Source organism: Pezoporus wallicus, unplaced genomic scaffold (genome assembly GCF_028554395.1).
Source record: "Pezoporus wallicus isolate ANWC-B61680 ecotype Strahan unplaced genomic scaffold, APGP_CSIRO_Pwel_v1 contig_7731, whole genome shotgun sequence".
Taxonomy (NCBI): domain Eukaryota; kingdom Metazoa; phylum Chordata; class Aves; order Psittaciformes; family Psittacidae; genus Pezoporus; species Pezoporus wallicus.
The window spans coordinates 558,614-584,730 of record NW_026635361.1 but is presented as its reverse complement, the minus strand read 5'-3'; the positions used below and the strand labels follow the sequence as shown (position 1 = coordinate 584,730).

The following is a 26,117-nucleotide window of genomic DNA, read 5'->3' as shown; positions in this document are numbered from 1 at the left end:
ACACCAGAGAAGTCTCCTATCACCTGCACATAACCTGCACTTACTGCTCAAGCTGAGCACATCTCAGAGCCAGAGCACAGCTAAGGTGCTGCGTGGGGGAGAGAAAACAGTGAGTTAATGCATGTCCTTGACTTCAAGCAAGTCAAGAGCTGCTACAGAGAGTAGGAGAGATCTGGAAAACACCCAAATGTTTGTGGGGCCTGCCACCAGCTTCTCCCTTTAGCTTGCAAGCAATCCTGTGGGCAGGGAGAAGGGATGTAGGCTCCAAGCTGCTGCCAAGGGAAGAGTGCACTGTGCAGCAAACAAGCATTGAACTCAGAGCTCAGCTGCTGTTACGGCAGCTCAAGTGAGCCAGCTTCCCACACCTCGTCCCTGAGAGACCACCGCAGTGCAGACCTGCCAGCTGGGCGGTGCTTGGGATTGCTCCTAATGCACTTCAGTCCAGATGAGCCATCTTTGCCACGCTCCAAACGTGTGTAAACACTTTGCTCCTGCTCCTTGTCCCTCTGTGGCAGGGAAGGATGGACTCGGGTAAATGAGAATTCGCAGCAGTACTACTGGCATTTCACATCTGTGGTCCCCACAGGTTCTAGAAGACAAGCACAGCCCAGTTTGCTCCTCCCAATCCAGACCCATGTAAAACATACCAGAATCAAGGCCATTTTGAGATGGATTCCCTCTGGGTACTTTAGGGCAATCTTGTGCTGCCAGATGGTACAACAGAGCCACAAGGCAAAGGCATCATGGACACATAAAGTCACCCAAGGCTGCAGCTTGATGAGGAAGGCTCTGACAACCCTTATTCCCTTGCCCAGGAGCCCTCAAGGCTGAAGTCATTCTCTGATGAACCTGAGAAGTGGGGAAGAGCATCTGGCCCAGGTCTTTGGTGCTTGATAGCCACTAAAATGGTGGCTGCAGCCTGCTCCCTGTCCTAGGAGGACACAAATCAGCTCACAGCTCTCACACCAGCCATTTGTTACAGCACTTGCCTGAGAAGAGAGCCTCCTCAACCAGCTGCTATGAGGTCCAGAAGCCTCTTCTGTCCAGTGCACAACCAGCTGTGATCTCTGACCTGAAAATCAACACAGTCCTGAGGTTTACACATGAAACGAGGCCTCAGCCCCCGAAACCTCACCAACTCCATCCCTTCATGCCAGCTACAGCTGACTGGAGGGACAGAAGTGCCCGCTGAGGCTGGGAGTGTCATGAGGCAACCGCTGTGACTGCAGGGCTCGCACTGTGAAGCCAACTCCTGTGGCAGGTGGGATCCCCGACATCACATTCAGAACAAGAGCGTGTCAGCAGGTCTTTCACACAAACTGCCTGTCTTTATGCTGCACAGAACAGAAGCATGAACAGTCACTCACCCGAGCTGCAGGAAGAGATCTGTCAGCAGAGGGGCAGTCACCTTTAGCTGAAACACAGAACTCTAAAAAGAAAGGTTTGAAAGCTGGAACAGATGCTCCTCTGTCACATCTGCAGCTGTAAAATATCCCCTCCCTATAGCCATCCTTTTTTTCACCTGCATCCAGGCAACAGGAGCTACGTTCACTGACACAGTCATCATTACACACACCACTACAACCTGCTTGAGATAATTCCTGCTCCCAGGCAGGGGAGAGGGGAAGCGACGTTGTTGGAATAGCTCCTGTTCAATTGTCCAGAAGGTGATTGAATGCTGTAGCACTCAGATCCACACAGCCAGCAAGGGAGAGGTCAGGGGTGACAGAGACCATCTTGCCATGTGAATACAGAATGGAAAGAGAAGTATCTCCCTCTGATCCCATTTAAAGCCCTTTGTGCAGTGTGAGCAGCAAGAACAGGTCTGAAGAGAAGCTGACACCCACCACAGAGTCCAGAAAGGGGGTGATTTGGTCCCAAGCTTAGAAAGTACTCCAATCTTTGCATGGGAGGAAGGGATGGGTGCAGGCATCTCCTCTGCTCATCCTGGACATGGATCCCAGATTATTGCTGGTTTGGTCTCGGCTGTTGGCTCATGTGGTCCAGATGCAAGACAGGACTAGGAGCTGGAATCTCTTGTGGTTATAGTATCTGAACCATCTGCCTGCCATCCAACTTAGGAGATATGCATGGGTGTGAGCACACCCGCAGAAATAGAGCTCAAGCTTTTTATCAGTAATAAGTGATAACATCCAGACTTTGAGTGCCTATTCAGATTAGTTCAGTAACTAGTAGTTAAAATTCTCAGTGATAGGACAGGTGAAATGCAAGCAAGAGGCTCTTTTGATCTGTCCTTGTGCTCTCGGATCCTGGACTATGAGGCACGAGGAACTGACTGACTACAGACATGGCAGGTGGGTGCTCATGTCCCAGGAAGAAGGCTGGAATCGTGTTTTCATGCCTTGCACTCCAAGATCTGCCGTCTTGTTTCAGGCTTGTGAGGTTACCTGGAAGGAGACAGCTGGTTGAGAACTCATGGACTTTAAACAAAACCGAAGCTGGCACCAGGGATCCTGCTGGATATGACACATACACAAGGAGGGTCTATCCCACTGCAAGGGCTGGACAGACTCTTCAGCCTTGTGAGAAGCTGAAGGATACAATACAAGAGTTGGAGGCATCCAGACTGCTTGGGAGAGCTGCTGCAGTGCCAGGTCTGGGCTGGGCAGCTGCTCCCAGCACATGGTGCTCAGACACCAGTTCTCTGCTCCTCAGGAGCAACACATTGTCTGCATCTGCAGAGCCATCAAGGGAAGGAAGAGCAAGACACAAAGCAGAGGATGGCCATGATGATCTAAGCAAGTTGTACTGCTAATGCCACAAGGAAAGAAACCTGTATCCTGTAGTTCATTTCTGCTTCACTTTACTGTACGTGCTCCAAGAGGCAAACCAGACATCAGCAACTCTCACTGCCAGAGGATTCGTGCCCCATCCAGCTGAGCTCCAGCTGGCTGAGCTCCTGCAGACAAGTGAGGGCTGGAGCAGCACTAAGCGGCTGTGTTAAAACTCTCCCTCTAATTGAGAGTACCTGAGGGGGAGCAGGCCAATGCTCCACTTGACTTTCCATGCTCTCTCCTTCACTCCTGGCCTCACGTGTTGCAGAGTGGAACTCCCTGTTCCTACAGCAGCATGCAGAGGCACAAAGCCATTTTGTGAGAGTCCCTTTTCAGGCAGATCAGATTTACCTGATGAAGACAAGAAGCAGTTCAGAGACAGCAACAGCATCCTAAGAGGCCCTTCAAGGGCAGGATGGCAGAGAGCTCTAAGTCCTGAGGCAACTTGTCAGCTTAAACTTATCTGCTCGAGACCTGCAAGCGCTGAGCTAGTACCTGCAGAGTGTTAGCTTCAGAACAGCTCCACACTCATACAACAGCTTCTCTGCTCTTTACAAGAGTTTTATTCCTTCACAAACGTTTTGTTTTACAGACATTTTCCTTCTCATGAAGCTTCCGATGCAGTGTGCCTGCTGTGCTGCAGAGCTATGGTATGAATATGACATTACTGACTTGCCACAGTCCTGTGAAATGGTTAAGAAGAAACACAGAATGAATCAGGCTGGTTTAAGTTGGAAGGGACCTTAAAGCTCCTGCAGTTCCAACCCCTGCCACGGGCAGGGACACCTTCCACTAGAGCAGCTTGCTCCAAGCCTCTGTGTCCAACCTGGCCTTGAACACTGCCAGGGATGGGGCAGCCACAGCTTCTCTGGGCACCCTGTGCCAGCGCCTCAGCACCCTCACAGGGAAGAGCTTCTGCCTAAGAGCTCATCTCAGTCTCCCCTCTGGCAGGTTCAAGCCATTCCCCTTGGCCTGTCCCTACATCCCTTGTTCCCTGCAGCCCCTTCAGGCACTGGAGCTGCTCTCAGGTCTCCCCTTCAGGAGCCTTCTCTTGTCCAGGCTGCCCCAGCCCAGCTCTCTCAGCCTGGCTCCAGAGCAGAGCTGCTCCAGCCCTCGCAGCATCTCCATGGCCTCCTCTGGCCTCGCTCCAACAGCTCCACATCCCTCTTGTGCTGCTGCCCCAGAGCTGGGTCAGGGCTGCAGGGGGGTCTCCCCAGAGCACAGCAGAGGGGCAGGATCCCCTCCCTGAGCTGCTGCTCATGCTCTGGGGGTGCAGCCCAGCCCACGGGGGGTTCTGGGCTGCAAGTGCAGACTAACAGGTTATGCTGAACTTCAGAACAGTCATATCCCAAGGGAGCTGCCATCCTCACAACCCTCTGGGGTGTCAGGTGTGGACCAACATTATCATACCAAGGCCTGCATGCTCCATAGACCTGGTGCACCATGGTGTGACCACGCAGACACATGGATCAGAGCTGCACTGACGGGGCTGCCACCAAGGGCTGTGCAAGACGAGGTGCTCGGGTCCCTCAGTAAAAATTAGGGTTGCACTGATGCTGGGTCCCTACTCCAGGTCTAGAACAGACCCTGAACATTGGGATGACTGCCAGGGCTTGGCTCAATGGCTGCTTGCACACTGGGGGTGTGCAAGGCTCTGCAGGGCTGTTTGCTCTCTGACTCCATCTTCATCCCTCAGCTGTACTGAAAGGGAGTTTGTCCCAGACAAACAAGTAGGGCACAAACTGAGAGCTCCAGAGCAAGCTGCGAGGAAACAGATTGAGTTCTCTGTGCAAACCAACAGCGAAACCAGTCCCTGGTGGCTTCTCTTGTGGGACACTTCAAAGACACCATGCATCCACAATGCTGCTGCTGCTGCCCTGGGGAAGGAGTCATTGAATACCCTCCATGAATGAGGAGTGAAAATGAAGCAGTTTGATTTGGCACGTGCACCATAATAAAGATCCCTGAATGCTCAGCTTCTAATTGAACCTAAAGCAGGCTGTTAATTCCATCTTCACTTCCAGCCTGGAAGGAAAGCATGTTATACCCGAGGGCCAGGACTGATGAGCAGAGCCATAAATCAAGCAGTTTACAAGACCAGCAATTAGGAAACAAGCCGACAGAAGGGAAAACTCTGTCAGTAATAAAGCAGACACACCACAGGATCTGCTGAGTGCTCAAAGCAACTGGGGACATGCAGCCCTTTCCACACCCCGTCTCTAATTCTTCCAGTCACATTGCTGCCTTTTCCCTCTCTCCTACTTCCCTTTATTTCCTCCTGTCCCCCTCCAGTTTATCCTCTGTTCTTTTCCTCCCCCCATCCAAAGGGCCTGTTCTCCCAGGGAATGCAAGAATGCACCTGCTGAGCAAATGGATTTACCAGCTGCAAATGGAGCAGGTAAACCCAGGAGCAGGTAAACCCAGGAGCAGGTAAACCCAGGAGCAGAGGCTTGTGCCTTGTGCCAGCCCCCACAGACACAGATACAGGCAGCCCCATGAGTGCAGGGGTGATGGAGGAAGCAATGTGCTGCTCTCCAGCCAAAGGAGGCAAAACAGTACCTGAGCCCCTTGACAGGGCACAGCGCAGTAGGTCCCATGATGGTGATGCTGGGGGAGTAAGTGGCAGTGGGCAGAGCTGCTCATGTAAGGAAGGGTTGGGATGACTTTAACCATCGAACCTGTCTTCTGCCTTGATCATCTCTGATCTCTTCCAGCATCAGTCAGACCCAGCTCCCTTGACTTTGACAGCAACTTCCAACACCCTTCCAACATCTCCTGCTCAATTTCCAGTTCCCTCTCCTTAGTCATCATTGCAAATCCTGCCCTTGCTTTCCTTACCCAAAACCATCTCCTGAGTCACTGAGTGGCCAAAGGGGTTTAGACCCACTGCTGGTCCTGGCCCCTTGCGCAGCTCTGCACCACACTGCCCTCAGACAACCCCTCTGAAGAGGGGAGACTGCTCCTGGGTCTGACACTCATTCCTAGATGCTGCATTCCTGTTGCTGCAGAGCTCCATGTGGCCTGGGACACCAGCACAGTCAGGCCTGAGCAGCTGTTCTGTGCATGTGCAATCTGAGTGTAGGCAATGGGTGTTCAACCAGGCTCTGCCCCCTGCTCAGAGCACTGCCACACCTCTAGGACATCACATCTTTTGGAAATCACAGCCAGCAGTGATATATTTTGTCTACTTTGGCATCTGGTATGTGCATCACCCTGACACGAGAGGAATATGGCTATTTATGGGCCTTATTTTGTCAATAGGATGGAGACCAGACACTCCTCCAGTCATCCCAAAAGCAAACAGATCCATTTATACAAAGGATTAAGTATGTGATATTCCAGTGCAGCCTGGAGCAATGTTTTGTAAAGTCCACTCTGGAAACACTTGCTGTTATCACCTGTCAGAGGCTGAGGGTAAAAGCAGAAGGAACAGGATCAGCAGTCATCAAGCCCCACAGTACATGTTCAGCCTCCAGCATTCCCACACATCTCAGCTCACTATTCCAACCAACGTCAGCTGCCCATGCCTTTTCCTTTGGCTATTTATCCTCCCAAAAGCCAAGGCTGACACTTGCATGACACTAGGCACAAGCACAGCCTCTGGACGAACCATGAGCTGCCCCTTTGAGCAGGCAGCAAAGGTTCCACCAGCCTCCTGATGCGGAGGGCAGGAGGAATGTGGGTGCCTCAGGGCTCCCAGAACAAGGCCACCATGACACTGGTGACCACAGCACCCAGTCAGGCTGTGCTGGCCCAAGGGTGACCTCACGTTGTCTTCAGGTTGCCAGGGAGGGCTGAGAGTCACTTAAAGGGAACATGAATGAGTGTAACCCCAACGCCCTCCCCACTGCACACGGTTTGGAGCCTCTCCAGCGAGCCTCTCTCTTGAATGGAGAAGGGGAAGATTTGGCTGGAAGACTTCTAGTCCACAAGAAGGGGAATCATCTCCTCTAACCTTGAACACAGAGACTAATAATCCTCCTCCCTCAGAGCCAGGGCAGGGAGGCTTTGATGAGCCCCTTGGCAAGAGCTGTTGGAAGAAGCTACAATAGAAAGTTAACAAATTGGGTTAAAAGGAAATAAAGGAGAAATCGTTTCAGCGCAAAGACATGGCAGAGAAGGAGCAAACAGCTGCATTACAGGGAACAGGCCGCAGCAAACTCATTGAGGAGCTGGGGAGGGGAATGGCTTTCAAGGTCTTGAGAAAAGCAAATCCCAGACACAAGGCCAAAGCAAGCTCAGCAGCTGGGGATTCCTTTGGAGAAGAGAGGAAATGCTCTCTAAAGGGAAGTTTTTCCCACCCAGATCCTGGCAAGCCCCTGTGAGCAGTTACGTGTTGCTTACGCAAGGTCTCTCCCAGGCCAGCCAGTCACAGGTTTCAGGCCCAGAATGGCTGGACAGGTTCTGAACTCCTGCTCCTCACTCAAACCTGCTTCTTCATTTGGCCTTCAGTGCAAGGCCAGGTTGGACGCAGGGGCTTGGAGCAAGCTGCTCTAGTGGAAGGTGTCCCTGCCTGTGGCAGGGGATGAGCTTTAAGGTCCTTTCCAACTCAAACCATTCTGTGATTCTGTGATTCTGGCACTGGAAGGCAATTCCAGCTGCTTGGCTTTGCCCCACTCTGAGAAGGTCAGAGCTCCACAATGAGCCATATGTTTACTCTTGGCTTCCTCTCACAATGCCAAGATGTATCTGCAAGGAATAAAGCCATAGGGAATATTAAGTTATGGCTACAGAACTGGAGCCTCTCCTTGGCTTTCCCCTGGATCAGCTATCAGGGGGCAGAGCTGCCAGGAGACAATGTGGGTTGGTAATTCATCAGTGGTCCATTGGGACCCAGCCCCTCTCACCCACAGCCGAGCTCCTGAGACTGATACAAAGGGGATCTGATGGCAACACAGCAGTTTCCCCATTGTGGCCTTCAGCCAAACAGAACTCGTTTTTGAAGGAAGCTCACTTACAGTCCTCTTGCATGACTGATGCTTGGCACCTAACCCTGCAGGGACAGGATTACATTGGACAGGAACCTGCCTGCAGCATTCAGGAATAAGAGAGAGCCTCTTAAGTAATTTGGTGAGCTATTTATGGTCACCATTCTCCACGCATAAGAAAACAGCAAGAGCAGAAGGATGTCAGAGAAAGGCCTTGCACAGCAGCGTACAGCGTACAGCACTCCCGGAGACTCAGACCTGGCAACTCACATCTCTGCCTAGAACACAAGATAGAACTAAACCAGAACATGCCAAGAGCACCAAGATATTCTGTTTGGAGGGGTCAGGAAGGGGTTGGGAATGAGCAGGACACAGGCAGCTGCCCAGGGGCACAGCTAGGGCATTGAATATGGACATGGATCTAGTCTGAAACCCCTCCAAGCAGCAGCCAGGGCTCCTAAATTGTCTCTGATGTCTCAGCTTGAGTAACTAACCATTGCAGTTATGCCAATTAATCTTCCATGGACCCCAAGTGACCTCAGTCAGGTAACTTTGCTTGTGCACATCATTTTATTCTTCCATCCTTGGAGCTGCTCTCTTTCAGACAGGGCTAGAAGGCAGCAAAGGAAATTTTCTCCTGTAATGTGAATTAGATTTGGTTATTTTAGTTATGTGTGATTCCTGCTTCCTGGCTAATAACCATGACGCCAAACACCACAGTTCCTTCCTAGAGCAGGAAGCTGGAGATGAAAGGTGGCTGAGAGCTGGAGCAGAGACAGCAAGTGAAAACTCAGGTGGTTGTTTCAGTGCTCATGTACGGAGCGGTGATGATGGGTGATATCTAAGCACCAGGCCCAAGGGAAAAAGGAAGGTCAAAAAGGGCAATAAGAAATCACATCAAGGCAGTCCAAGGTATCTTTAAAAGACACTCAGAAGACAAGACAAGGAGCAGCTGCCAGAGGTCAAGGGATGGTCTCTGTGGCCTGACATGGAATAAGGCTCTTCTAAGGGTACTGAGGGGCTGGCACGATCTCTGAATGTGCACTCTGCCCACATCCCACTCTGCCACCATGCACAAACCCCCATCAGAGCCACAGCTGCAGCGTGGTGGAGCTGCACAAAATGTGCACTGTACTGAGGCAAAGCCAGCACCACCTGAAAACTCTGCTGCACGTCAGGGCTGGATTCATAGGCCCAACGCATAACAGAGCTCTGGATGGCAAAGAAAACACAACAGAGAGGTCACCCTGCTGAGAACAAGGTATTCCTGGGTATCAGAGCCTGAAGTAGCACAGAATCATCCTGGCAGCAGTGGGACCGGCCAGAACACCCCTGCCCACCACGAGAAAGGAGCCAGAGCAAGGGCTGACATGACAAAGAGGAAGTTACTTGGATTTAACTTCTCCCTGTGAAGGGAAAGATGCCCTGTACACAACCAAAGCTGCCAGAACCACATAACCAGTTGCCCCAGGGCACAGTTTTATTCCCTTATACTAAAAAGTAGAAGAGGTTGCTTGTAGGTGGTCACCTCCTGGTCTTCCTCCAACTCCAGCCACTGTTCCTGTACACTTCAGCCCTCTGCTTCAGCTATGTTTGTCCTACGCACCAAATGTGTCATCAGCAAGGCTGTTCCTTTCACCCACCAAATGCTACGCTTTCTCACCCTCCAAGAAGCTCTACTGGACAAATCCTGCCTCTTGGACACACACACACACACACACACACACACACCCACACCCCAGGCCTTCATGGGGAGGACCATCTCATCCACAAGGCCGTGCTGCTGCTGCTCCACTTCATTGCAAGCCCCCTCACAGATGCTGCTCTACACCCTCTGCCCAAACCTGCAGTTGCACCTTCTTCCTAACAAGCTCTCTGGCTCATTTTGTTTCTCTTCATCTCCTACATTCAAGCTGGAGCCTTTCCAGCTCCCTCTCCTGGCTTGACTTCCCTCTCCCAGCTTGACTTCCCTCTCCCTTTCCAGTTCTTACATGTTTATGGGCAAGTTACAGCATCTTCCTGACACCATCAACTTGACACTGGCCTCTCTCACAGGTGGCCTCTGTTCCAGGAGCTATTGTAACCTCTCCTTTCAGATTCCTGTAATACCCCTTGTCCAAACAACCTCATCTTGAAATCATGATATCCCTCTCCAACAGACATCACTTCCACTGCTCCCTGTAGGCCCCCATTTTTCCACATAAAACTGTCATTTCATGAAAATGTCAGCTTCACGTTCAGTACCCATCAAGAAACAGATCAAGTGCATGAATCATTCGGAGAGGAAAATAGAAGAACAGAAACATCTCTGATTCATCCACACCTTGGGTGCCGCATGCACTCATGGTCCCTTCATCTCCAAAGGGGTTTCAGAACTGAAATGGGATCTGCAAAGAGCTCAACAGATGGTCAGAGCCACTGAAAAGAATGAAAAGCGCAATGACTGCAGCACAGAGCAGTGGGCTCAGGCTCATTAGCGTGCAAGGGAAAAGGCTTGGGGGGGGAAAGCAGGGCATGAAGCTGTGATGGGCACTGAAGGGGCACTGATGGACCTGAAGGGGCACTGCCTTTCACCTCCTCTTCCAAAACAAGAGCTCGAGGCCACTGATGAAGCAAGGAGGAGCTTGACCAGCCCCACGCAGCCAACCCTCTCAAAGAGAGGGACACCATCTTCCCTCTCTGCTCTTGAAGCTGGTACAGGGGCTTTACTTCAAGTGTCTCAGGATCAGAGGACCAATAGATTCACCTCTACAGTTCCCATTATCCCATTACTCTCAGTCAAATATCTTCTCTCTTCTTCATATTAAGAGGAAAAAGCCCACCCTAATGTTATCAGAAGTTAGCTAATTATACTAGTGCTGAAGGCCTTTCCTTTCCCATCTGTCATCTCTCATTCAGTATGAAGGAAGCAGCCCCCATCTTCTATCAGCTCACAGCACCAGGCCACCCACCAGATTTCCAAGGAAGCACTGTCGTGCTTTTCTTTATTCATGTTTCTAGAAGGGAAAAACACCCACAAAGCTCCTCACTTGTCTTCTTCAAAACCTTCTTTCACTCCGATTCCTGCAGCACATTTGACAGCACAGCACTGAGCTCTCAGTCAGAGGCACTCACTGCTCCGCTGTTCACCTCCACCAGTCTCACACTCAGTAGGGAGCTCTGGGACAAGTCTCCTCCTTGTACACTTCCATACCACAAGGTTTGTTTTGCAGCTCTCATGCTGGGGGCCTACCACAGGTACTCCCACAGCCACACCACTGGTTCAGCATTCCCCTCTTCTGTGCCATTTCTTCCCCTGAAGGACCACGGGAGGGACACTCAGGCTCCTCACTACACAAGTCCCACTCCCTTCCTAGACTGGTTGAGCTGAAGTGTAAAGGTCCAGAGGTTTTGCCCCACTGCTCCAGAACTTCCCCATTCCAGCAAGCAGCAGCTTTCAGCCATGCAGGGGTGACCCACAGGACCTTCATCCCCAGCCAAGGAGATCCCACCCCCAAACCTGTTTCAGAACATGACTACTTGTACTCCCCAACGCAAAGCAAAGGCAAACATACCACCAAAGCAACTCTGCACACACTCAGGGTCACTACTTCCCTGTCCTGCTCCAGGCTCTACAGCCACAATACAAGTCCCTGCTTGACTCCCATAGTCTCGTTTTCCTTTCACCACTGGGCCAGGGGATCCAATGGTCTAGGCTGGCCCCAAGTCCTCTGTGTCAGCAGCAGAAGAGCCACGCTGGGTAGACACTGGGATGAGAGCAAGCACTGTCCTTTCTGCACTTGGAAAAGGTTGGAGGAGCTTTAGGAGGCCAGGGAAGCCCATGGGGTGGCAGGTTGGTGATAACCCTGCTTTGCAGCAGTACCTCTCCTAGCACAGAAAAGGGCAAAGGTTTTGGAAAAGATTTGGCACTCAGCTATAAGCACTCAGCTCCAGGAAAACCCTCCTGTCCTGGACAGGGGCCCAGAGAGGCAGAACAATCCTTGGCCTTGAAGATGCACAAAAGCTGACTGGACCACATTCAGACCACATGGACCTTGCTTTGAAGCTGGCTGTGCTTTGAGCTGGGACCTGGACTGAAGACCCCCTGAGTGGGAACCTCACTTGCTCAGTTAACAGCAGGGCTCTTCTGAGCAGGCACGGAGCACACCACGGAGCACAGCTCTCCTCCTTGGTTCACTGGGCATGAGATACCCACACTACTGAAGCATCTGGTGACATCCATAAGCTGGCTGCCCTTTAGATCCAGAAGAACAGCTCCCCTCTTGACAGCATTCCCAAGGGCTCACAGATCAGCCAAAAGGAGAGGCAAAAACAATCTGCAGGAAAATTGAGGTGCTGGAGTGAAATGCTGATTGGTTTGCATTTGAATGATAGTAAGAATGCACTTACATCAATGTTTGGGTCTAGAAAACCCTCTTCAAGGGTTGAAAGTAGTTCATAAGAGTCTTATGAAGCAGAGCTCTTGGCAGTGGGGTGGTGTCTGCAGGAGAAACACCCATCGACACTGAGAGGATGAGAAATATCCCTCCTCTACACATAGAGACACTTCTGGATTGGGGTCCTGTAAGGAGGGATTTTATACCCTCATCTGGAGACCATCATTGAAAACAAGGGATTTAGAGAGCTCCTTTACAATTCCCAACATCAGAGCAAGTAAATGTGCAGCATCTCAGATGTTTTGCTGAAGAGATGAAGTGCCTGACTTCATCTCTTTTGTGAAACTCCAACCAATTCCCCTACACATACAAATCAGGCTTAAACACTTCCTGTGCTCTCAGCTCTAAGACCTTTACTTCCAAACAGACTGTTACTAAGAGCTTCCACCAAATGGCTAAATGCAGTAACTGTGCTCAGTTTGGCCAAGGCTTTCTTTGGCTTTTTCTCCCTCACTGCAAAGCTTAGCTCTCCCTAAAAGTGCAGCATGTGGAGAGCGAGGACTAAGCTGCAGGGATATGGGTGCAAGAATGATGGGGTTTGTTGCTTGCAAATGTTTTCAGGACCTCTTCTGAACTCAGAGCACTTGAATTTGCCTGGACCCTGAGACTGTGCAGCAGTGTGGTGGAGGAGAGGAGAGTTCTGCCAGCAGGAAACTCAATCCTGAAGTCCTTGTTCAGGGCTATATATTTCAGGACTGGCATGAAACTAGGGAGGAGCAGCCAGAGCCACAAGAGGAAACATCAGAGTTTCTTGGAATAATCCCTTCCATGGAGAGGGGTTCAAGCAGCTCTTCCAGATTATACCTTCCAAATCCCTGGGATCACTAAGAAAGAGGCTGAGCTGTTGTTTCCACAGCCTGACTCTGGAAACTGCACCCACTAACATGTGCACAGACATGGGCTCAGCACTGGATATGCCCCTGCTTGCATGTATGTGATCAAGAGGTGTGCCTGCACCCAGAGAATCCCCACACACAGTGCCTGGCTAGTGGCCTTCTAAATAATCACTGAATCCAACAACACTGCCTGCATTCTGTGCTCCTGAAAGCAGCCACTTATGTGCTGTTAGACCCCGTGTGATGATTATAGATGATAAACAGCATTATTTTGGGGCCTGATTACCTCTACTTTTTCATTCTGTCACTACTGTGTGAAACCATCTCAGTGTTATCTGTTCCATGAGCAGAAGCAGTGTGAAGATACAGAATCCTCTGAAAGCAAGGGCCAAACCTGCAGGGAAAGAGCTGAGGCACAGAGTGAGCTGTGGCAGGCTTCTGCCTCCTGAAATGTGAAGTCTTTAAGATGTCCCTGAACACTCTCCAAACCCCAAGGTCAGAGAGTGCTGGGAAGTGGATTTCATTATCCAGCTGTAAACCCCACAGGCAGGAAAACAGCAGTGAGGAACCAGCTCACTTGAGCTCTGCTCAAGGCCCTGCTATCCTGCAACTATCACAGAGCTCAGGATTTTAGGAACCTGAATAAAGTCAAGTCTTCTAAAGCAGCAAAACGGCACATCAGACCTGTCAGTACCATATGTGAAGCTGGGGAAACCCCTTCCCACACCAGCCAGGGGTCAACTACCTTCAGATTAGGACCTGGAGATGCCTCAGATTGGATGCCAAAGCACAGACCTCTAACTTCTGTTTCAACACACTTACCAATCCATCATCCCAAAGACTGCAGTCACCTCCCAGCCATGTGAATAAACAGACAACACTAACCCCTAGGGGAAGGATGTCACCATCCCTCACAGAAGATGGGATAAGGCCACTGAAGCTCTACAGCCTCAGCCAGTCTTCCCCTTTACTTTGGCCAGAGTGAGGTCTTTTCTTCCTTCCTCCCTTCCTTCCTGCTATCTCCAATCAAGTATTCACTTCCACCATAACCATTCCCTCTTCCCTTTCCTGCCTGCTCCCTGCCTGTCTTCTCCCTACGATGCTCAGGTCTCTCCCATTATGGTTCTCCTTGCACAATCTCAGTATTGTGTGCTATGCTGGTTTGGAGAATGGGAGAAGCAATCCAACTTCACAACCCCAAGATTCTCATGCTGGACTCCCACTGGCACCATTTAAAATGAGAGACAGACCTGGGAATGCCTGGACAGCCTGCACAGTTTTCCTGCCAGTTCAGGATGCAGGGGGAGAAGGCTGAGAGGCAGAAGGATCAGTGGGTTGGCAAAGCTGAGGCTCACAAGCAGCCCTGCTTCCCTCCACACTAACCCCATCATGACCCAGCTCCTCAGAGACAGCCACTGCCTGGGACAGAGCAATCTGGAAAAGAACCAGTTCTTTAAGCTTTATTATTGAATAAATAAATCACTCCAGCTATCACGAGGCCCTGAAACCAAAGTGGCCGAGCAAAGGATAGGAGAAGCCAGAAAAACTTCAGTGAGAACAGGTAACAAGAGACATGTTTACCACAGAAGAGACAAGGTTTCTAATCCAAGCAGGCTGCTGCACCACAGACATTCCCCATGGCCTGGTACGGCTCTCCAGAGCTATTTACACGTACAGGCAGGGAGACGCCGCTCCCTGGCTGGGGAACAATCAACTTTTCTTCTCTCCAGACCAGCAAAGCCAAGATGTTGTAAACACACAACCCCCAAAAATGTGCCTGCGGATTGGGCAGAGCAGCGCCGCTGCTCTCCTGCCAAGCAACAAAGCCCTTCTCCTGTGGGTGGTTTCATGGTGAGGTTTCTGTGGGGAGGAAGTGCTTCTAGTGGTCAAGGCAGAGAACAGGGGTTCGGGAGACCTGGATCCCACCCCTGGCTGTAGGAATCAGAAAGCTCTGGTTGTAGCAAGCGCGCACACACTTGCAGGAGTCCCCACCCCTCTCCTTGCTGAGGCACAAACTGCTGCTCTGAGGAACACCACAAAGACACAGATTTGTCCCCACCTGACAACACCTCCTGACCTTGCAGGGCTATTGCAGCATTCATGGGATTGATGCCTAAGAGGCTCCCAGAGTGCCCTGGATGCGAATCACTCTGGAAGGCACTGGAAGATGTGCACATAATGAGAGCAGCACATGAGAGAGAGACATGCAGCTCACACACACACTCTGCTCCCCTCTGTGCTTGCAAACCTTCACCCAGGTTTGTTGGTTCTGCTGCTCATGCTTTTAAATATTGACAAGGTGGACTTGGAAATCCTGTGTCTTAAAGCAGAGTAGCCAACACTGCAGCTTAACAGATGCTCTTCCAAACACCCAGCCCACTGCTCTGGTTGCCCAGCCCCAGCCCCAAGTCTCTGCATTTCACTCACAAAACCAGGCCAATGTGAAGCAAGACTGAGAGCCCGTGGCAAATACTGAAGCCAGGCTGAGAGCCCGTGGCAGATACAACCCAGTCCTACTCACTGCTGGTGGGCTGGCACCAGTGACCTCTCAGGCCCTTTGCATTGTTCTCTCTTGGTTTCATTCCAGACACCATTAACATGCCGTTTTTTCCCCTCTTCCAGCTCATTAATGAAGACACTAAAGAAGACTGGACCTCACCCTGATGCCTGTGGCATATCATCAGATAAACACCTCCTTGAAATGTTCCTATCAACCTCTTAGGTAGAAGGACTGTTGTCTTGGGCTGGGCACACCTGTTAGAGATGATGACTTCACTTGCCACACTGCATGGGCCCCATGGGGAGAACCAACCAACTGTACCAACAGGTTTTAAAGAACTAAAGAAAAGAAGGAAGGAATGTCACACTGCCATGGATGGCTCAGTGTTTAGAGCTGGGTTTGCCTGTTTGAAATGTTTTAACCAACTTTTGGGTTTACTTTGTGTCTTAAACTGATCTGGATGCTGTTAGTGCTCCTAAACCTTCTCTTACCTTGTTGGCTGCATGTCAGAAGTGGGTGGCATGAGTCAATCACAATGGACCAGTTTAAAATGTTGTAAGATACTCCCCTCAAGTGGAGGGAATAAAAATCACTCAACCATGTGTCACAGGCTCTGTAGTGAACCTCAGGTACAGGAAGGTAATGAGGTGGACACCCACATGAGGTAGAGTCTACCAACCAGCTTAAAAGATATTAGGAGCATAATAAACATACCAGTGAAACTGCAAAACAAACCTTCCCACTCTACTCCAGGTATACAAGCCACCCATTGTATCAGGTATCAAAGGGGCTTATGCTCTGATAACCAGTCAAGCTACCACATGGATGGCTAATGTATATCCATGACCAGGTTTTGGAACACAAGCCAAGATGAGTGACAAGTGCTCCACCATGGTGTATCAGCAGAAAGGGAAGAGGCAGCTTGAGCAGTGAAATACTCAAGTCCTGTAGAACTCAGGTTTATGCCTTGTATACCTACCAGAGCCTGCAGCAGGGCTGCAAGGGATAGACAAGCACAGAGAGAACCAGACATAGGTTGCAGTGTGTTGGAAGAGCTGGTGTGGGTGGTATCTATACTCACCCTGAGGTTGATGTCTGATCTCATGACCACTGTTTTCCTCAAAGCAGGCGATGAACACAAAGACAGACTCTGGATTTCACTGTAGTTTTACAGTTGGGGAGATAGCAGCTCAGCTCCAGACTCTTCTGTATACACTGAACGGGAAAACACTTCATCTGCAAACGAAAAGAGATCAGAGGGGCTTAGCACAAGGCAGGGTTTGTGTCTGTAACTGATCAGTCACCAAAGGGACACAGACGTTTATTACTGACAATGAATTGTGCCAGGGAGGCAGGCGCCTGCAATTACTCCTGTTACATATTATCTTTCATTAACTGTAAAATATATAATTAATAAACGTGCCCCCTCATTTTGGTTAAGTTTCACTGCAAAGGTCTTATTACTGGAATAAATCTTTCCAGCAGAGCACGTCGACAGCACAGGGGAAGGTGCACGCTCTGTGTGTGTGAGGATTTCCTTATGAGAACCGGAATTATCAGGGAGAAATAATCACCTCTCTTCATGGCTAAGACTGTGGAGACACCCCATCTGAGATCAGTTGTTTAGGCTCATGCCTCTTGGAAGCAGGCCAGAAGAATCTGCCTTGGCTGGCAAAGCTGACTTGCTCTGAAGGCAGTCAGGCAGACACAAGCTCTTCTCTCACTGGCAAGTCTGGAGAAACAAAACTGAATCTCATTTCTGCATTCACAGGCTGTTAAAGAAGTCTCCTGGCCATAAAGCTGCTCAGAAAGACCTCGGTGCTTAGGCTGATTCTTTTATAAGCCCCATGTTCACCTACCTCACAGTACTGTGTTAGGGCTGCACGACTGTGATTTGCTTGCCATATACATCAGACCTGGCTTGATTTGGGGATGTCTGGGGGAGGCTGTTCAACCCTCCCAACAAGAACTGCTGCAAAAATGTTGCTGAAATTTGACTCCAAGCAGAAAATTCCCCTTACCTTGTCTCCACTTGTGATCTTTCCCTGGAGTTAGCTGAGTGCCAGTTAACCAGGGGTAATTAAAATGTTTCCACAGGCTGCTCTGGGCAACACTTTTTGCCTCCCTGCAGGCTACAGATGCTCCTGGTTTGCCCTGGGCTGGTGTTCATTCCTGCCTGGGTTGTATGGGCAGCAATGCTTGCCTGCTCCATCATCATCCTGCCTTCCTGGGGAAGAGGCAGAGGGACCAAGAGATCAGTGGCAGAAGGAAGGAGTGAACAAGCACACACTGGATAGGCAGTGATACAACTTCTGGGCATAGAGAAGACCTAAAGAAGCCCCCAGGAGAAGAAGAGGACTGTATGGATTTGAATGAAACCATTTGATTTCACTGCTCGTCTCCCTCCTATTGCTTTCTTCTCTCCCAGAGGACACATCTACAGACCTGTGCTGTGGCATGGAGCCACCGCATTCCTAGCTGGATAGCAGGGCATGTGGTGGGCTAGGAGGATTAGAAAGGCTTTGAGTTCCCCATGGAAAGGGAGAGAGCAGCTTTGAATAACCTTTGCCGTAAGAGCCTTGTGGGAGATACCCGCATAAATACCAGGCTGTTGACTTAGAAAGCCAAGCAGTGGAGGAGACAGCATAGAAAAAGCAATACAAGAAGGGCCTGTAGGGATAGGACGGGGGAATGGCTTTAACCTGCCAGAGGGGAGACTGAGATGAGCTCTTAGGCAGAAGTTTTTCCCTGTGAGAAGTTCTTCCCTCATTTCGTAGCCATCCACTACCAATGTGTCACCCAATTTGCAGTTGCTGGTGAGAGAAATGCCCAGCTCCTGACTCAGAGCAGGTCCTGTCTCAAAGAACTACACTCGAGAACCTGGTACTGCCCTAAATGTAAAGGGGTCCATTCTCCACATGGTTGTAACTCCCACTGAACAATTTTAAACCAGCCAACTAATCTGATCACACAAAAACTTCGGAGTCAGCAAATTATCCAGTTAAATGATGCATATAGAAAGGTTAATTCAGCAACTGAAACCTCACATTTTGTACTGATACAAAGAAGAAAAGAAGGGCTGAACACACTGTCCTTGCAGAAAAAATCAGAAGAGTATTTTAGCTCTCACCTACCGTGTACCCAACATGCAGTTGCAGGAACAGCATGGGCTCAGAGTGAGTTTAGGAGTGAATTTGGAATGGAAGCTCTGAAGTTGCATTATACAACTACTTGCCCTGGTTTTGCGCAAAGGAAGAGGCTCCTCTATTAGCCCACTTCCCCAGCGAGCCCCTCTGCATCATCTGTACAAAAGTGGAATTTAACTTTCCTGTATGAAAGGGTAACAGTTCCTTGCATGTGATGTCCTACCCCTCAGCCATGCGCGCACAGGCGCTGCCGATACCCGGCACTATTCCATCCCTCAGGATCCCGACTGGGTCAGAGCAGGAAGACGGGAAAGCGATGATGGAGGAGTTCAGCAACTTCACCCTCTGGCTCTTGGGCTGCAGCAGAGGGAGGGAGCAGGGATGCAAAGCATCTGGCTTCCCTGTGCCTCTAACAGCCTGGTGGGAAGGCTGCTGTCAATTCCGCCTTCTGCCTTGTTGGAAGAAAGTAGAAGTGACAAGAGGCCCTGCAGGCAGGCAGCCAGGAACCAGGAATTCAATTGAGCCTCTCCTGAAACCGGACTTCTTTTGGGAGACCCTTTCCCTCAAATTGTTCTGACTTAGAAAAACAGAAAGGCTATTCCTCGTGGTGCAGGGCCAATCCATCCCCCTGCTCTCCTGGCTCAACTTCCCTCCAAGAAAGCACAATTTGCACAACAGGGTTCCCGTTTTCTGGACTGCTCGACAACCAGCCTCCCCCACGATAAATACACAGCCACATCAATATGCACACACACGAGTGCACAGCTACAAACGTTAGTTTCTATAGACATAGGCATTGCCACAGACAGACAAATACCCTGGTGTCTTTCTTTGCTGTGTAACACGCAGGGGAGAGGCGACACCGCAGCTGAATTTACCCCACGCTCGCAGATTAGGAAACAGAGTGTGGGACATACGGTCTATCTCCAGGGCTTAGACCAACTGGTTATTGGCTGCTGCTCTTGTTCCTCTAACAAGCCCCTGGATCTATTACTGGGGCTGCAGAGAAATGCAGCTGAATGAGCCTTTCCCCGTCAGCAGCAATCTGTCACCCCATGTATCTTGCCCTGCCTCTCACAGCACAAAAGCTCCTGAGCTGCAAGTCAGCATCAGAAGAAAGGTCATTCTGCAGGTAGGCTGGGGGGGTGTGTGTGGTTTCTTCCTTTCTGGGAATGTGCAGCCAGCTTGAGGCACCGTCTGGATGCTGCAGCGTGAATTTCAACTTCACATATGCCTATAATTTAAAATGAGAGAGCATTTCCATTACAAACCCCATTTTTCCCCATGGATTTATACCATAGCTATTCGGCTTCGCTTCGGGGTGGACCTTCACTGAATATATTCACAGGCAGGGAGAACCTATATTTTCTTGTACAACATTTAAATCCAGCTCAGCCTCTTTTGGTTTTAAGACGGTGAAGAAAATTACGTATGCACACAAACACTCAGGAGCACATACAAAAAGCTTACACAAACATATGCCCGCAGAGAGCTCTGCTCCCAAAAAAGACAAGCCAATGCAAATAAGCTCCATTTTAGAAGTGAATTCATTTGACTGACTTTATTATTCTGAATTATTAACAAGTTCCAGCAACCTTAGAATGCAATAACCACGCTCTGGCTTTCATCTGGGTTAACTGGAAACAGATAACTTATGCTGATAGAAATGCTATCAGTACAGATCTGCCGCAGCGAACGTGGAGGCAGGAACCCGACACACAAGGAGCCCCTCTCTGCATTAACAACCCCTGTACTGGAATGTTCCAGCACAATGAATCACGGGCCAATGCCAGAACCCCCCTGTTTTCAGGAAGGCCAACTGAAACCTGACCTCGGCACACTCAAAGCTGTTTACGACTTGGTCTGCCTTAGTAAGCCCGGTTTTTAACTCTTTATTAATTCTACTTTGATGCAGTCCAATAAGGAGCACAGAGAGAAGCAATTTCTTGCTGGCTAGTGCCTCTGGTTCTAGGAAAGCTTCCATAGCATACATGAAGAGAAGTTAAGGACCTGGCATGTAACATACAGGTCATCCAGTTATCCCACACTTACCAGTTTCATTCAAACAATCTCCATGACCGAGATTAGGAACGAGCTCCTGTTTCTCCCACTCACAAGCAGCAATAGGTAGGATTCTCTCTACGCACCACATAGAGAGTTGGGAAATGTGAGAAGGATTTTCTCAGTCTTGAGAGGAAAAAGTTGCCAAGTGGCCACTGAAAGGAGACAAGCATTTTCCCACTGCTGATGGCACAGAAAGCAATCTTGTGGCCTCAGAGCAGGCACAGGAACCAGCAGGGCTCAAGCGCCTGGAAAGGATAAGATGCCCTTATTCACATCTGCTGCACAGTAAATGCAAACTGCTTCAGTGCCACAAAAATGTAGGTTAGGCAGCTAAGAACCACAGAATCATAGAATGCTTTGGGTTATAAGGGACCTTAAAGATCACCCAGTTATCACGGATGTATCCTACCAGCTGGAGACGCTGCTGATGTCCTCACCATACACTGTATTTCCTCTTCCATCCTTGATTTCACACCCAGACCTCCCCCCTGAGGCTAGGAAAACACTGACTACAACATCATTCAGGGAAGGTGTTTAGTAAAACCCACAGTGCTCAATGGCTCTGAAGGGCAACACAACAGTCTTCCTGCTTCTCTCTAAGAGGGCAGCAGGGCAGGGACTGTAAAACTGAACTCAACTTGGCCCCAAAGCACTTTAAAGTTCCTGTTGCATTTTCCATCTAAATCCAGCAAATCCCCCCCACTAAGCAACAGCCCAGGTAGCCACAACCACTGCAGGAGCAGTGGGCAGGTTTCAGAGAGGGTGTGCGCAGTGGGACAGCAGCTGAGAGCGGAGCAGTGGCCTTCCAGGGAGGGAATGCCAGATGACAGCGGTGCTCGGAGCTGGGCCCTGCACAGGAGGCATCTGGGAGCTGCTGCATTCCCATTCCTCTGAAGCTTCTGCACTTCCGAAGCACTGATAGAGTTTCAGTCCTCACCAGCTGGAGCTTGGGGCAGGGGACTCCCTCTGGAGAAGGAGCTGGAGCTCCTCCTCGGGGAGGAAGATGAGGGGTGGTGTCAAGAGGCTGCAGCCGCTGCTGCACATTGCAAGTGACAGAGCAGAGAGGGGCATCCATCAGGTACCCCCCTCGGGAGCCTCCTGTGCCAACGGGAGTATCGTGTGGTGGAAATGCAACTCGTCCCTCACCAAAGGAAAAAGGAAACCTAAACCCACCTGGATCTGCTGCTGTGCTCAGGAGAGACACCACAGCACAGCCGGCCTCTCTGCAAGGCTCCCAGGGAGCCCTGGCTGCAAGAAGGGCTTAGCGAGGGGCAAGGCACATTTCCTCACCATCAGACCACGGCACCTCACTTCAGCTGCTTCTTTCATAAAAAGAAGAGCTGAAAAGCCTTGTCTCCTCGCAGAGAACCCTGCATAGCACCAAAGAGAGCAGGATTTCCTCCCCATGAGCTCTGCGGGTAGGTGGTTACACACAGGGATGATGGACAGGCGGATGGAGGGCTGTAAGCGTGGCAGACAGGTTGGAGCACGGGCAGGCAGCCTGCTGAGGGCTGTAGGTTTGAATCACGGAGCACCAGGGGTAGTGCCACAGCCCTGGGTGATAGGTGATGGACACCGGAGTCTGCACTGCCTCACATCGCACAACAGCGAAGGCCCAACCTGTGACCCCCCAGCACGTGCCTCGCTCAGTGTCTACCAGAGCTCCCATGTGGCAGCTGCAGAGTGATCTGGACCACTGGGGCCTGTCAGGACAAACACACCAGGCTTCCTGGCATTCCACCCAGCAGTTATGAAGCTGTCACTTGCTCAGGCTGTCTCCGAACCGTGCCAGCTGATTGTCATTTCTGGATGCTGTTACTGAGAGGCATTTCTGGAGCTTCAGGACCTGCTTGGGGAGAATGAGGCCAAATTCCCAACCTTTCTGCCTCCCACTTTTCCCCTTTTCTGGAAACTTTTCCCATGCTAAGTATAGTTCCTAACAGGTGCAGGACCAGAGGGGACTGTCAGGGATGCAGCTGTCCCCACAGAGGCCTGGATCCATCTCCATCTGTCTCACTGGAGTTAGCCATGCTGTCAAGCTGGGCTCTTCGGACACGGGATATGGGAGCATCAGAGATGCAGGCAGGGAAGAGATACATGCACACACACAGGCAGAGGGAGGATGGTTCTTCCGGGGAATGCCACAAACAAAGCCTCTGACATCAAGCTAATGCATCCTTTGAGGATTTAAAGAGCCCTTGCTACACGCAGGCAGGCTGCCAGCTAACTCATCTCTCTTCCTTGCCATGCTAACAGCCTGATGCCAAGGTCAGGCTTTAAATGAAAGCTGACTGCTTTGTAATCCCCTGTGCCTCATTTGGGGATGCCACAAGACTGGGAAGAATCGGTGTAAAAGACACTTGACTGGGGACAGCTCCGGTGCGATGAGTGAAGCTGTTCCCTTGCCCAGGCAGCTGCAGCCCTGGCTCCCACTCTGCCAGCCCCACACCAGAGCTGTTCCAGCCTGTGGAAACACATGGGTAACAGAGATCCCTCTAACACACCTGGTGTGGATGTGTGCCAAGCAGTGGCAGATCACTGACCTCCGGATGCATGATGGTGACAAGGTGTCCTAACACAGAGCTGCATGGTCAGACACCAAGTTGTCTCATCACTGTAGGGGATATAGAAATAACAGAAAGAGAGGTAACCCTCTCACAGACTTGGGACCCCCCTCACAAACTATAGGTGCTTCCTACCCTGGTGTCATTTCAGGCTGATGTGACATGAGGGAATGATCACTTTGCAACATTTCATCATCTTGTTAATCGACCACATGTTGCAGCAAGAACAGCTGATCTGTTTGACAGATCTGGGGCCTGGGATGTGCTCTGTGTTAAGAAGCTGGTTTAGCTTAATACGAGGGTGATGAAAACCTTATGCAGGGAGCAGGATGGCACCTTGACATCACCACCACCATCACTAAGAGAACAAAGCAGGAGGTTTCTGCATTCAGCCTGTGCCACCACAGAACATGCTCCATGCTGTGCTTTGGCCACAGTCCAAGGTCTGAACTCAGGGAACCCAAAGCCCAACTGAATGCCATGGGGCAGTGTCTCAAGCTGCAGGAAATGAGGCAGAACCAGCTCTCAGATGTCTGCCTGGGGCTCAGGGACATGGTGGGATGTCGGGGTGAGACAGACGTGTATGATCTTTGGCAGAAGGAAAATCCATTTCCCTTCTTTAATTCCTTTGTCCCAGTGAAGCCACGCTGCTCCCAGCAGGCCCCTGCCCAAGTCACACCTCCCAAAGGAACAACCACGATCCCTGGGATCAGTGGTCCCCAGCAGCTGCAGGGACCGGCTCTGAAGTGAGCCCAAACAACCTTGCACAGACGTCCCTCTCCTCCTAAGGGGCTCCTCAGCAGGGCCAGGGGTACCTGGGGCCTCCCTGCTCACAGCACACGCATTTCACCAAGGCACTACTTGGGCACCAGCAGGAGTTCCATTGGCAGGAAGAGGAGGATCAGATCCAGATTCACAAACATCGGCCCGGATTACAGGGATGGCACCATGTTAACCTTTTCCTTAACCTGCCTTAGCATCTTCTGTCTCAGCTTCTGTCCCCTCCTCCAGAGTTTCAGGCCTCCGTGTTGTTACTTTACTCCTTTTACAACGACCCCTTTCACAAAGAAAAGCTGACTGAAGCTCTTTGGGTCTCCAAAGACCATTCCATCACATCAGTGCTGACGGGACTGGGGCTGCCAGACTGAGTTATCACAGGTCCTGCCCTCCCCTCCTATTAAGGCCTACTCACCAAGGGAGCACTGGTCCAGTCCAAGCAGAGAAGGTCAATGCCAAGCTGCACAAGCCTCCCACAATTAGGGAAGAGGCATCAAAGGGAAAGAGAGGAAAACAAATATATCCCAGGCATTTCCCTTTGCCAGACTCCTCCGGAAAGTTACAGACCAGTTCAGACAGCCCCAGGGAGGGAATGAGTTCCAGGGAGACCCAAACCTTTTATGATCAGGTCATCCTGCATCAAGAAGGCTCCAGCCCTGTGTTGAGGAACACATCATGCTCAGCATCTCACAACACCTGTGTCACACAGCCTGGCATCTCTTTCTGTCACAGCACAACCCCTTCCTGCCCAGTGGAGGGTCGCACTCCTGCCCTGCTATCAGGACCTATGTGATTGTGCAAGCAAAGCAGTGAAGTCGATTCAGAAGCAATATAGGAACAGTGAGCTTGGATTACTACTTTCCTCCTACGGAGGAAAGGAGGCACATCCCATCAGGCAAGTGACAGTAAAAATACAGTAGGTGTTCTCACACATTAGCATCATTCACTCCAATTCAGGAATGCTGAGCTATGCAGGAAGGATGCTTCTGGGGAGAAGCATCATGTGAATGCTGAATCAGTAGCTCTAGAATGTGTCTGCACTCAGGAAAAGGCACACCTCTGACAGGCTCTGGTCAGTCCTGGGGACTGCGCAGCTTTCAGGCCAAGGAAATAAGGGTCAACACAAAACACCTGTCAGCCCTTTCTTCCTCACAGCCTGGTAGCCCAAAACCCAGAGTAAACCAAGACAGAAGCAACACCCTGCAAAGCCATCTGCACCTGAGCAGCACAGCTGGAACATCTGCAGCATTACAAACCCAGACCAGATGGAGCAGCCCTGAGGAGAGGACTTGGGGGTGTTGGGTGAGGAGCAGCTCCCCATGACCCGGCTTCAGTGAGCGCTTGAGCTCTGACCCCTGCCATGTGCTGGGCTGCACCCCCAGAGCGTGAGCAGCAGCTCAGGGAGGGGATCCTGCCCCTCGGCTGTGCTCTGGGGAGACCCCCCCTGAAGCCCTGATCCAGCTCTGGGGCAGCAGCACAAGAGGGACGTGGAGCTGTTGGAGAGAGGCCAGAGGAGGCCATGGAGATGCTGCGAGGGCTGGAGCAGCTCTGCTCTGGAGCCAGGCTGAGAGAGCTGGGCTGGGGCAGCCTGGACAAGAGAAGGCTCCTGAAGGGGAGACCTGAGAGCAGCTCCAGTGCCTGAAGGGGCTGCAGGAAACCTGGAGAGGGGATTGGGACAAGGGCCTGTAGGGACAGGCCAAGGGGAATGGCTTTAACCTGCCAGAGGGGAGACTGAGATGAGCTCTTAGGCAGAAGCTCTTCCCTGGGAGGGTGCTGAGGCGCTGGCACAGGGTGCCCAGAGAAGCTGTGGCTGCCCCATCCCTGGAAGAAGCAGATGATCCTTAAGGTCCCTTCCAACCCCAACCGATCGGTGATTCTATGATAATGCAATCTCCTGCCTGGCCAGACATGAGATGGAAAAAGAGGTTTTCTGCCCTTTCATGTCCTCTACCCAGCTGAAAAAGAGCTGAAAACCCCAAGACAGTAGAGAGGTAAAATTCTCTTTGTCTTTGCTTTCAGCCCCAGGTTAAACCTGCCTCAAGCTCCAGGCCTGGACAGAGCCTGGACTTAA

General features: G+C 50.9%; 2 long non-coding RNA genes across 6 annotated transcripts in view; both read right to left on the bottom strand.

Moving 5' to 3' along the window:
* The window catches only part of LOC130605462 (uncharacterized), a 41,450-nt gene extending 24,723 nt beyond the window's left edge, over positions 1 to 16,727 (bottom strand). For all 3 annotated transcript variants that reach the window (XR_008973706.1, XR_008973703.1, XR_008973707.1), the window contains exon 1: positions 16,577 to 16,727. This is a non-coding gene — a long non-coding RNA (uncharacterized LOC130605462). The remainder of the gene's footprint in view (positions 1 to 16,576) is intronic.
* A 2,985-nt stretch (positions 16,728 to 19,712) lies between these two features.
* The window catches only part of LOC130605470 (uncharacterized), a 43,167-nt gene continuing 36,762 nt past the window's right edge, over positions 19,713 to 26,117 (bottom strand). For 2 of the 3 annotated variants that reach the window (XR_008973709.1, XR_008973711.1), the window contains exons 4-5: positions 20,694 to 20,950; positions 19,713 to 19,875 (exon numbers count right to left, since the gene is read on the bottom strand). This is a non-coding gene — a long non-coding RNA (uncharacterized LOC130605470). The remainder of the gene's footprint in view (positions 19,876 to 20,693; positions 20,951 to 26,117) is intronic. The other variant, XR_008973710.1, reaches the window with a different exon arrangement.